At 50.4% G+C, this 10,936-nt stretch overlaps 11 non-coding genes and 1 pseudogene across 11 annotated transcripts; all 12 read left to right on the plus strand.

Moving 5' to 3' along the window:
- The first annotated feature begins 683 nt into the window (after window positions 1-683).
- On the plus strand, window positions 684-802 carry LOC138245222 (5S ribosomal RNA). The gene has a single exon (XR_011193835.1). It is a non-coding gene; the product is annotated as a 5S ribosomal RNA (ribosomal RNA).
- A 537-nt stretch (window positions 803-1,339) lies between these two features.
- LOC138217061 (5S ribosomal RNA) lies at window positions 1,340-1,457 on the plus strand. The gene has a single exon (XR_011180774.1). It is a non-coding gene; the product is annotated as a 5S ribosomal RNA (ribosomal RNA).
- Window positions 1,458-3,449: 1,992 nt separating this feature from the next.
- On the plus strand, window positions 3,450-3,568 carry LOC138216359 (5S ribosomal RNA). The gene has a single exon (XR_011180071.1). It is a non-coding gene; the product is annotated as a 5S ribosomal RNA (ribosomal RNA).
- A 537-nt stretch (window positions 3,569-4,105) lies between these two features.
- On the plus strand, window positions 4,106-4,223 carry LOC138217062 (5S ribosomal RNA). The gene has a single exon (XR_011180775.1). It is a non-coding gene; the product is annotated as a 5S ribosomal RNA (ribosomal RNA).
- Window positions 4,224-6,215: 1,992 nt separating this feature from the next.
- Window positions 6,216-6,334, plus strand: LOC138218581 (5S ribosomal RNA; annotated as a pseudogene).
- Window positions 6,335-6,871: 537 nt separating this feature from the next.
- LOC138244274 (5S ribosomal RNA) lies at window positions 6,872-6,990 on the plus strand. The gene has a single exon (XR_011192887.1). It is a non-coding gene; the product is annotated as a 5S ribosomal RNA (ribosomal RNA).
- A 537-nt stretch (window positions 6,991-7,527) lies between these two features.
- LOC138218845 (5S ribosomal RNA) lies at window positions 7,528-7,646 on the plus strand. The gene has a single exon (XR_011181545.1). It is a non-coding gene; the product is annotated as a 5S ribosomal RNA (ribosomal RNA).
- Window positions 7,647-8,183: 537 nt separating this feature from the next.
- LOC138217878 (5S ribosomal RNA) lies at window positions 8,184-8,302 on the plus strand. The gene has a single exon (XR_011181449.1). It is a non-coding gene; the product is annotated as a 5S ribosomal RNA (ribosomal RNA).
- A 537-nt stretch (window positions 8,303-8,839) lies between these two features.
- Window positions 8,840-8,958, plus strand: LOC138244199 (5S ribosomal RNA). The gene has a single exon (XR_011192812.1). It is a non-coding gene; the product is annotated as a 5S ribosomal RNA (ribosomal RNA).
- Window positions 8,959-9,495: 537 nt separating this feature from the next.
- LOC138218857 (5S ribosomal RNA) lies at window positions 9,496-9,614 on the plus strand. Its single transcript, XR_011181547.1, has one exon. It is a non-coding gene; the product is annotated as a 5S ribosomal RNA (ribosomal RNA).
- Window positions 9,615-10,151: 537 nt separating this feature from the next.
- LOC138217889 (5S ribosomal RNA) lies at window positions 10,152-10,270 on the plus strand. The gene has a single exon (XR_011181450.1). It is a non-coding gene; the product is annotated as a 5S ribosomal RNA (ribosomal RNA).
- Window positions 10,271-10,807: 537 nt separating this feature from the next.
- On the plus strand, window positions 10,808-10,926 carry LOC138244200 (5S ribosomal RNA). The gene has a single exon (XR_011192813.1). It is a non-coding gene; the product is annotated as a 5S ribosomal RNA (ribosomal RNA).
- Window positions 10,927-10,936: the final 10 nt, after the last annotated feature.

Consider the following 10,936-nt stretch of genomic DNA (forward strand, 5'->3'; position numbering starts at 1 on the left):
CACTTAGTAATGCAGTCCAGATGTCCAACTGGCACTCCCTAGACAGATAGGCGCCAATGGATGACCATTGATCATGATAGCCAGGCTTAGCTAAGTGCATCCCCCTTTGGGAGCTGGTTTCTTATCACAAGAAAAAATCTTAAATCAGCTTGCATGAATTCTTTCTCTGTGGCTGCACCACAGAGATGGAGGGTGAGATGGGGCCTCTTTTGGGAAGGCTCAGAACACTTAATTCTTTCTTATTATGAAGCCTCGCCGCTTCATTAGCGTGAGCGTTTTTTATTCTGATCAGGAACAGTTTTACAAGTCCGCAAAGGATCGAGGAAAGGTTTATCGCCAGCTGAAAAGAGACACAGCGCTTCGGCTGTGGAGACTTGTTCAGCTGGCGTTCGGAGAGTCGCGTTTTTCAGAATTGTATTGAGATCGTTTTCCACAGAGCTCAGATGTCAAAGCACAGCAGCAGCTCTCTACAGCGATCCTCTATAGCGCCCTTTCTCCCGCAGCTCCGTCCTCATTGGAAGGAAGCAAGAGTGAAAGGCTGAAGTGAAATAGAGCGGGGACGAAGGCAATGAAGAGAGAGAACGTGGGAAGAAGAGAAAAACGCAAGGGGAAAAAAGCAGCGTCGTAAAAGAGGTGACGGAGCTGTCCTCTCAATAAGAAGGGTGCCAGCGAGCCTTGCTCTTGCTTATGGCCACACCCCCTTGAGCACGCCTGATCTCGTCTGATCTCGGAAGCTAAACAGGGATGGGCCTGGTTAGTACTTGGATGGGAGACCGCCTGGGAATACCAGGTGCTGTAAGCTTTTAAGCGCAGGAGGCGCCCTATCCCCGCTCGCTCGCTCATTCCCCTGTTCACACGTGCAGTGCGGCTTGTCCGTCTGTTTATTTGTCAGCTTTGGCGAGACACGGGTGCTTGTGTATTAGCGTGAGCGTTTTTTATTCTGATCAGGAACAGTTTTACAAGTCCGCAAAGGATCGAGGAAAGGTTTATCGCCAGCTGAAAAGAGACACAGCGCTTCGGCTGTGGAGACTTGTTCGGCTGGCGTTCGGAGAGTCGCGTTTTTCAGAATTGTATTGAGATCGTTTTCCACAGAGCTCAGATGTCAAAGCACAGCAGCAGCTCTCTACAGCGATCCTCTATAGCGCCCTTTCTCCCGCAGCTCCGTCCTCATTGGAAGGAAGCAAGAGTGAAAGGCTGAAGTGAAATAGAGCGGGGACGAAGGCAATGAAGAGAGAGAACGTGGGAAGAAGAGAAAAACGCAAGGGGAAAAAAGCAGCGTCGTAAAAGAGGTGACGGAGCTGTCCTCTCAATAAGAAGGGTGCCAGCGAGCCTTGCTCTCGCTTACGGCCACACCCCTTGAGCACGCCTGATCTCGTCTGATCTCAGAAGCTAAACAGGGATGGGCCTGGTTAGTACTTGGATGGGAGACCGCCTGAGAATACCAGGTGCTGTAAGCTTTTAAGCGCAGGAGGCGCCCTATCCCCGCTCGCTCGCTCATTCCCCTGTTCACACGTGCAGTGCGGCTTGTCCGTCTGTTTATTTGTCAGCTTTGGCGAGACACGGGTGCTCGTGTATTAGTGTAGATTAAGCCGGTTCAGGGACGCCAAATATGTAATCATAGTGGCTCTCTGAAGGCACCAGTTCTGTAGGGTTTGGGCATTTACTGAGACAATTATTAATTGTAGCAGTAAATCACAAAGTTGATTCTTTTGATGGCTTTAGAATCCAACCATGCGACATAACTCAAACAACGCACACACACAGGTACTAATACATGAGGATACATTTATTAATACATAGAATATGCATGTAAACCTAACAGATCTTATCGAGAGGGTTATCAGAATACAAAAGGTATATATTCAATCAGTTACAAAGTGTTACACATATCAAGAGGACATACGTTCAGTATATCATTCATTTAGACCGTTTCGTAAAGTGAACTTGGTTACAACTTCTACATTGGATACTCAAAACAAGTACATAACTCTTAGGAATTAAATTGATATCAACTGGTTGGGATAACAATTGAATTCTCGAGCTGTAATGCATTGAAGTTGAATACTCATCCAATCTTTGGGGATTCAGATCTCCTGCGGGCACAAAGAAACAGTTGCAGGCTGTTGCTGTCCAATCCGCGCTCTCTGGCTCCGTGCCAGGCTGTGCTGTGCGGCTTGCGACGGTGCGCTGCTGATGCTCACTGTCCGGCTAGTTGGCAAAGTTTGTGCACAGGAGAAAAGATGACTGTGGGTCCCAGCAAGTCAGGAAGAGGACCGGTTCGTTCCTGATGAAGAGCTAGTTCTGAATAGTGATTCAGCTGTCCACAGTTCCGACCTGTTCACGAGGCCTGCTGCTGGTTACTCTCTGGCAACCTCCACTCTAGACTCTTAGAACAAAGGAAAGTTCTGGCACTCGGACACACTGGCCGTTCCGTGGTTGTCCGGGCTGAGTCTCAGGATGGTCAGGAGGCGCGCTGTGAGAATGTCCTGCCCTTGGGAGCCTTCTGCTCCTGGGCCGTCCTGCCCTGGAATTCTCCTTTGAATTCCCTTTAGAACAGTCCACAGAATCCTCTCCAGAATCTTACTGAATCTTGTTGAATCTCCCTTCTGAAACTCACAGGCTCTCTGTGTTGCCTGTTTTACCTGGAGGAACTTCAGCTCATTGATTGGCTGAAAGTTCATGGGCATCAGAGTCCCACGTGGGTTACTCGGCCCTACCAGTCCCTGATTGGTTGATCAAGGTGAGATATGAGTCACTTAGTCCTGACACTTAGTAATGCAGTCCAGATGTCCAACTGGCACTCCCTAGACAGATAGGCGCCAATGGGTGACCATTGATCATGATAGCCAGGCTTAGCTAAGTGCATCCCCCTTTGGGAGCTGGTTTCTTATCACAAGAAAAAATCTTAAATCAGCTTGCATGAATTCTTTCTCTGTGGCTGCACCACAGAGATGGAGGGTGAGATGGGGCCTCTTTTGGGAAGGCTCAGAACACTTAATTCTTTCTTATTATGAAGCCTCGCCGCTACATTAGCGTGAGCGTTTTTTATTCTGATCAGGAACAGTTTTACAAGTCCGCAAAGGATCGAGGAAAGGTTTATCGCCAGCTGAAAAGAGACACAGCGCTTCGGCTGTGGAGACTTGTTCGGCTGGCGTTCGGAGAGTCGCGTTTTTCAGAATTGTATTGAGATCGTTTTCCACAGAGCTCAGATGTCAAAGCACAGCAGCAGCTCTCCACAGCGATCCTCTATAGCGCCCTTTCTCCCGCAGCTCCGTCCTCATTGGAAGGAAGCAAGAGTGAAAGGCTGAAGTGAAATAGAGCGGGGACGAAGGCAGTGAAGAGAGAGAACGTGGGAAGAAGAGAAAAACGCAAGGGAAAAAAAGCAGCGTCGTAAAAGAGGTGACGGAGCTGTCCTCTCAATAAGAAGGGTGCCAGCGAGCCTTGCTCTCGCTTACGGCTACACCCCCTTGAGCACGCCTGATCTCGTCTGATCTCGGAAGTTAAACAGGGATGGGCCTGGTTAGTACTTGGATGGGAGACCGCCTGGGAATACCAGGTACTGTAAGCTTTTAAGCGCAGGAGGCGCCCTATCCCCGCTCACTCGCTCATTCCCCTGTTCACACGTGCAGTGCGGCTTGTCTGTCTGTTTATTTGTCAGCTTTGGCGAGACACGGGTGCTTGTATATTAGCGTGAGCGTTTTTTATTCTGATCAGGAACAGTTTTACAAGTCCGCAAAGGATCGAGGAAAGGTTTATCGCCAGCTGAAAAGAGACACAGCGCTTCGGCTGTGGAGACTTGTTCGGCTGGCGTTCGGAGAGTCGCGTTTTTCAGAATTGTATTGAGATCGTTTTCCACAGAGCTCAGATGTCAAAGCACAGCAGCAGCTCTCTACAGCGATCCTCTATAGCGCCCTTTCTCCCGCAGCTCCGTCCTCATTGGAAGGAAGCAAGAGTGAAAGGCTGAAGTGAAATAGAGCGGGGACGAAGGCAATGAAGAGAGAGAACGTGGGAAGAAGAGAAAAACGCAAGGGGAAAAAAGCAGCGTCGTAAAAGAGGTGACGGAGCTGTCCTCTCAATAAGAAGGGTGCCAGCGAGCCTTGCTCTCGCTTACGGCCACACCCCTTGAGCACGCCTGATCTCGTCTGATCTCAGAAGCTAAACAGGGATGGGCCTGGTTAGTACTTGGATGGGAGACCGCCTGAGAATACCAGGTGCTGTAAGCTTTTAAGCGCAGGAGGCGCCCTATCCCCGCTCGCTCGCTCATTCCCCTGTTCACACGTGCAGTGCGGCTTGTCCGTCTGTTTATTTGTCAGCTTTGGCGAGACACGGGTGCTCGTGTATTAGTGTAGATTAAGCCGGTTCAGGGACGCCAAATATGTAATCATAGTGGCTCTCTGAAGGCACCAGTTCTGTAGGGTTTGGGCATTTACTGAGACAATTATTAATTGTAGCAGTAAATCACAAAGTTGATTCTTTTGATGGCTTTAGAATCCAACCATGCGACATAACTCAAACAACGCACACACACAGGTACTAATACATGAGGATACATTTATTAATACATAGAATATGCATGTAAACCTAACAGATCTTATCGAGAGGGTTATCAGAATACAAAAGGTATATATTCAATCAGTTACAAAGTGTTACACATATCAAGAGGACATACGTTCAGTATATCATTCATTTAGACCGTTTCGTAAAGTGAACTTGGTTACAACTTCTACATTGGATACTCAAAACAAGTACATAACTCTTAGGAATTAAATTGATATCAACTGGTTGGGATAACAATTGAATTCTCGAGCTGTAATGCATTGAAGTTGAATACTCATCCAATCTTTGGGGATTCAGATCTCCTGCGGGCACAAAGAAACAGTTGCAGGCTGTTGCTGTCCAATCCGCGCTCTCTGGCTCCGTGCCAGGCTGTGCTGTGCGGCTTGCGACGGTGCGCTGCTGATGCTCACTGTCCGGCTAGTTGGCAAAGTTTGTGCACAGGAGAAAAGATGACTGTGGGTCCCAGCAAGTCAGGAAGAGGACCGGTTCGTTCCTGATGAAGAGCTAGTTCTGAATAGTGATTCAGCTGTCCACAGTTCCGACCTGTTCACGAGGCCTGCTGCTGGTTACTCTCTGGCAACCTCCACTCTAGACTCTTAGAACAAAGGAAAGTTCTGGCACTCGGACACACTGGCCGTTCCGTGGTTGTCCGGGCTGAGTCTCAGGATGGTCAGGAGGCGCGCTGTGAGAATGTCCTGCCCTTGGGAGCCTTCTGCTCCTGGGCCGTCCTGCCCTGGAATTCTCCTTTGAATTCCCTTTAGAACAGTCCACAGAATCCTCTCCAGAATCTTACTGAATCTTGTTGAATCTCCCTTCTGAAACTCACAGGCTCTCTGTGTTGCCTGTTTTACCTGGAGGAACTTCAGCTCATTGATTGGCTGAAAGTTCATGGGCATCAGAGTCCCACGTGGGTTACTCGGCCCTACCAGTCCCTGATTGGTTGATCAAGGTGAGATATGAGTCACTTAGTCCTGACACTTAGTAATGCAGTCCAGATGTCCAACTGGCACTCCCTAAACAGATAGGCGCCAATGGGTGACCATTGATCATGATAGCCAGGCTTAGCTAAGTGCATCCCCCTTTGGGAGCTGGTTTCTTATCACAAGAAAAAATCTTAAATCAGCTTGCATGAATTCTTTCTCTGTGGCTGCACCACAGAGATGGAGGGTGAGATGGGGCCTCTTTTGGGAAGGCTCAGAACACTTAATTCTTTCTTATTATGAAGCCTCGCCGCTACATTAGCGTGAGCGTTTTTTATTCTGATCAGGAACAGTTTTACAAGTCCGCAAAGGATCGAGGAAAGGTTTATCGCCAGCTGAAAAGAGACACAGCGCTTCGGCTGTGGAGACTTGTTCGGCTGGCGTTCGGAGAGTCGCGTTTTTCAGAATTGTATTGAGATCGTTTTCCACAGAGCTCAGATGTCAAAGCACAGCAGCAGCTCTCCACAGCGATCCTCTATAGCGCCCTTTCTCCCGCAGCTCCGTCCTCATTGGAAGGAAGCAAGAGTGAAAGGCTGAAGTGAAATAGAGCGGGGACGAAGGCAGTGAAGAGAGAGAACGTGGGAAGAAGAGAAAAACGCAAGGGAAAAAAAGCAGCGTCGTAAAAGAGGTGACGGAGCTGTCCTCTCAATAAGAAGGGTGCCAGCGAGCCTTGCTCTCCCTTACGGCCACACCCCCTTGAGCACGCCTGATCTCGTCTGATCTCGGAAGCTAAACAGGGATGGGCCTGGTTAGTACTTGGCTGGGAGAACGCCTGGGAATACCAGGTGCTGTAAGCTTTTAAGCGCAGGAGGCGCCCTATCCCCGCTCGCTCGCTCATTCCCCTGTTCACACGTGCAGTGCGGCTTGTCCGTCTGTTTATTTGTCAGCGTTGGCGAGACACGGGTGCTTGTGTATTAGCGTGAGCGTTTTTTATTCTGATCAGGAACAGTTTTACAAGTCCGCAAAGGATCGAGGAAAGGTTTATCGCCAGCTGAAAAGAGACACAGCGCTTCGGCTGTGGAGACTTGTTCGGCTGGCGTTCGGAGAGTCGCGTTTTTCAGAATTGTATTGAGATCGTTTTCCACAGAGCTCAGATGTCAAAGCACAGCAGCAGCTCTCCACAGCGATCCTCTATAGCGCCCTTTCTCCCGCAGCTCCGTCCTCATTGGAAGGAAGCAAGAGTGAAAGGCTGAAGTGAAAAAGAGCTGGAACGAAGGCAGTGAAGAGAGAGAACGTGGGAAGAAGAGAAAAACGCAAGGGAAAAAAAGCAGCGTCGTAAAAGAGGTGACGGAGCTGTCCTCTCAATAAGAAGGGTGCCAGCGAGCCTTGCTCTCGCTTACGGCCACACCCCCTTGAGCACGCCTGATCTCGTCTGATCTCAGAAGCTAAACAGGGATGGGCCTGGTTAGTACTTGGATGGGAGACCGCCTGGGAATACCAGGTGCTGTAAGCTTTTAAGCGCAGGAGGCGCCCTATCCCCGCTCGCTCGCTCATTCCCCTGTTCACACGTGCAGTGCGGCTTGTCCGTCTGTTTATTTGTCAGCTTTGGCGAGACACGGGTGCTTGTGTATTAGCGTGAGCGTTTTTTATTCTGATCAGGAACAGTTTTACAAGTCCGCAAAGGATCGAGGAAAGGTTTATCGCCAGCTGAAAAGAGACACAGCGCTTCGGCTGTGGAGACTTGTTCGGCTGGCGTTCGGAGAGTCGCGTTTTTCAGAATTGTATTGAGATCGTTTTCCACAGAGCTCAGATGTGAAAGCACAGCAGCAGCTCTCCACAGCGATCCTCTATAGCGCCCTTTCTCCCGCAGCTCCGTCCTCATTGGAAGGAAGCAAGAGTGAAAGGCTGAAGTGAAATAGAGCGGGGACGAAGGCAGTGAAGAGAGAGAACGTGGGACGAAGAGGAAAACGCAAGGGAAAAAAAGCAGCGTCGTAAAAGAGGTGACGGAGCTGTCCTCTCAATAAGAAGGGTGCCAGCGAGCCTTGCTCTCGCTTATGGCCACACCCCCTTGAGCACACCTGATCTCGTCTGATCTCGGAAGCTAAACAGGGATGGGCCTGGTTAGTACTTGGATGGGAGACCGCCTGGGAATACCAGGTGCTGTAAGCTTTTAAGCGCAGGAGGCGCCCTATCCCCGCTCGCTTGCTCATTCCCCTGTTCACACGTGCAGTGCGGCTTCTCCGTCTGTTTATTTGTCAGCTTTGGCGAGACACGGGTGCTTGTGTATTAGCGTGAGCGTTTTTTATTCTGATCAGGAACAGTTTTACAAGTCCGCAAAGGATCGAGGAAAGGTTTATCGCCAGCTGAACAGAGACACAGCGCTTCGGCTGTGGAGACTTGTTCGGCTGGCGTTCGGAGAGTCGCGTTTTTCAGAATTGTATTGAGATCGTTTTCCACAGAGCTCAGATGTCAAAGCACAGCAGCAGCTCTCCACAGCGATCCTCTATAGCGCCCTTTCTCCCGCAGCTCCGTCCTCATTGGAAGGAAGCAAGAGTGAAAGGCTGAAGTGAAATAGAGCGGGGACGAAGGCAGTGAAGAGAGAGAACGTGGGAAGAAGAGAAAAACGCAAGGGAAAAAAAGCAGCGTCGTAAAAGAGGTGACGTAGCTGTCCTCTCAATAAGAAGGGTGCCAGCGAGCCCTGCTCTTGCTTACGGTCACACCCCCTTGAGCACGCCTGATCTCGTCTGATCTCAGAAGCTAAACAGGGATGGGCCTGGTTAGTACTTGGATGGGAGACCGCCTGGGAATACCAGGTGCTGTAAGCTTTTAAGCGCAGGAGGCGCCCTATCCCCGCTCGCTCGCTCATTCCCCTGTTCACACGTGCAGTGCAGCTTGTCCGTCTCCTTATTTGTCAGCTTTGGCGAGAAACGGGTGCTTGTGTATTAGCGTGAGCGTTTTTTATTCTGATCAGGAACAGTTTTACAAGTCCGCAAAGGATCGAGGAAAGGTTTATCGCCGGCTGAAAAGAGACACAGCGCTTCGGCTGTGGAGACTTGTTCGGCTGGCGTTCGGAGAGTCGCGTTTTTCAGAATTGTATTGAGATCGTTTTCCACAGAGCTCAGATGTCAAAGCACAGCAGCAGCTCTCCACAGCGATCCTCTATAACGCCCTTTCTCCCGCAGCTCCGTCCTCATTGGAAGGAAGCAAGAGTGAAAGGCTGAAGTGAAAAAGAGTGGGGACGAAGGCAGTGAAGAGAGAGAACGTGGGAAGAAGAGAAAAACGTAAGGGAAAAAAAGCAGCGTCGTAAAAGAGGTGACGGAGCTGTCCTCTCAATAAGAAGGGTGCCAGCGAGCCTTGCTCTCGCTTACGGCCACACCCCCTTGAGCACGCCTGATCTCGTCTGATCTCGGAAGCTAAACAGGGATGGGCCTGGTTAGTACTTGGATGGGAGACCGCCTGGGAATACCAGGTGCTGTAAGCTTTTAAGCGCAGGAGGCGCCCTATCCCCGCTCGCTCGCTCATTCCCCTGTTCACACGTGCAGTGCGGCTTGTCCGTCTGTTTATTTGTCAGCTTTGGCGAGACACGGGTGCTTGTGTATTAGCGTGAGCGTTTTTTATTCTGATCAGGAACAGTTTTACAAGTCCGCAAAGGATCGAGGAAAGGTTTATCGCCAGCTGAAAAGAGACACAGCGCTTCGGCTGTGGAGACTTGTTCGGCTGGCGTTCGGAGAGTCGCGTTTTTCAGAATTGTATTGAGATCGTTTTCCACAGAGCTCAGATGTGAAAGCACAGCAGCAGCTCTCCACAGCGATCCTCTATAGCGCCCTTTCTCCCGCAGCTCCGTCCTCATTGGAAGGAAGCAAGAGTGAAAGGCTGAAGTGAAATAGAGCGGGGACGAAGGCAGTGAAGAGAGAGAACGTGGGAAGAAGAGGAAAACGCAAGGGAAAAAAAGCAGCGTCGTAAAAGAGGTGACGGAGCTGTCCTCTCAATAAGAAGGGTGCCAGCGAGCCTTGCTCTCGCTTATGGCCACACCCCCTTGAGCACACCTGATCTCGTCTGATCTCGGAAGCTAAACAGGGATGGGCCTGGTTAGTACTTGGATGGGAGACCGCCTGGGAATACCAGGTGCTGTAAGCTTTTAAGCGCAGGAGGCGCCCTATCCCCGCTCGCTTGCTCATTCCCCTGTTCACACGTGCAGTGCGGCTTCTCCGTCTGTTTATTTGTCAGCTTTGGCGAGACACGGGTGCTTGTGTATTAGCGTGAGCGTTTTTTATTCTGATCAGGAACAGTTTTACAAGTCCGCAAAGGATCGAGGAAAGGTTTATCGCCAGCTGAACAGAGACACAGCGCTTCGGCTGTGGAGACTTGTTCGGCTGGCGTTCGGAGAGTCGCGTTTTTCAGAATTGTATTGAGATCGTTTTCCACAGAGCTCAGATGTCAAAGCACAGCAGCAGCTCTCCACAGCGATCCTCTATAGCGCCCTTTCTCCCGCAGCTCCGTCCTCATTGGAAGGAAGCAAGAGTGAAAGGCTGAAGTGAAATAGAGCGGGGACGAAGGCAGTGAAGAGAGAGAACGTGGGAAGAAGAGAAAAACGCAAGGGAAAAAAAGCAGCGTCGTAAAAGAGGTGACGTAGCTGTCCTCTCAATAAGAAGGGTGCCAGCGAGCCTTGCTCTTGCTTACGGTCACACCCCCTTGAGCACGCCTGATCTCGTCTGATCTCAGAAGCTAAACAGGGATGGGCCTGGTTAGTACTTGGATGGGAGACCGCCTGGGAATACCAGGTGCTGTAAGCTTTTAAGCGCAGGAGGCGCCCTATCCCCGCTCGCTCGCTCATTCCCCTGTTCACACGTGCAGTGCAGCTTGTCCGTCTCTTTATTTGTCAGCTTTGGCGAGAAACGGGTGCTTGTGTATTAGCGTGAGCGTTTTTTATTCTGATCAGGAACAGTTTTACAAGTCCGCAAAGGATCGAGGAAAGGTTTATCGCCGGCTGAAAAGAGACACAGCGCTTCGGCTGTGGAGACTTGTTCGGCTGGCGTTCGGAGAGTCGCGTTTTTCAGAATTGTATTGAGATCGTTTTCCACAGAGCTCAGATGTCAAAGCACAGCAGCAGCTCTCCACAGCGATCCTCTATAGCGCCCTTTCTCCCGCAGCTCCGTCCTCATTGGAAGGAAGCAAGAGTGAAAGGCTGAAGTGAAAAAGAGTGGGGACGAAGGCAGTGAAGAGAGAGAACGTGGGAAGAAGAGAAAAACGCAAGGGAAAAAAAGCAGCGTCGTAAAAGAGGTGACGGAGCTGTCCTCTCAATAAGAAGGGTGCCAGCGAGCCTTGCTCTCGCTTACGGCCACACCCCCTTGAGCACGCCTGATCTCGTCTGATCTCGGAAGCTAAACAGGGATGGGCCTGGTTAGTACTTGGATGGGAGACCGCCTGGGAATACCAGGTGCTGTAAGCTTTTAAGCGCA

Source organism: Lepisosteus oculatus, chromosome 14 (genome assembly GCF_040954835.1).
Source record: "Lepisosteus oculatus isolate fLepOcu1 chromosome 14, fLepOcu1.hap2, whole genome shotgun sequence".
NCBI classification, from domain to species: domain Eukaryota; kingdom Metazoa; phylum Chordata; class Actinopteri; order Semionotiformes; family Lepisosteidae; genus Lepisosteus; species Lepisosteus oculatus.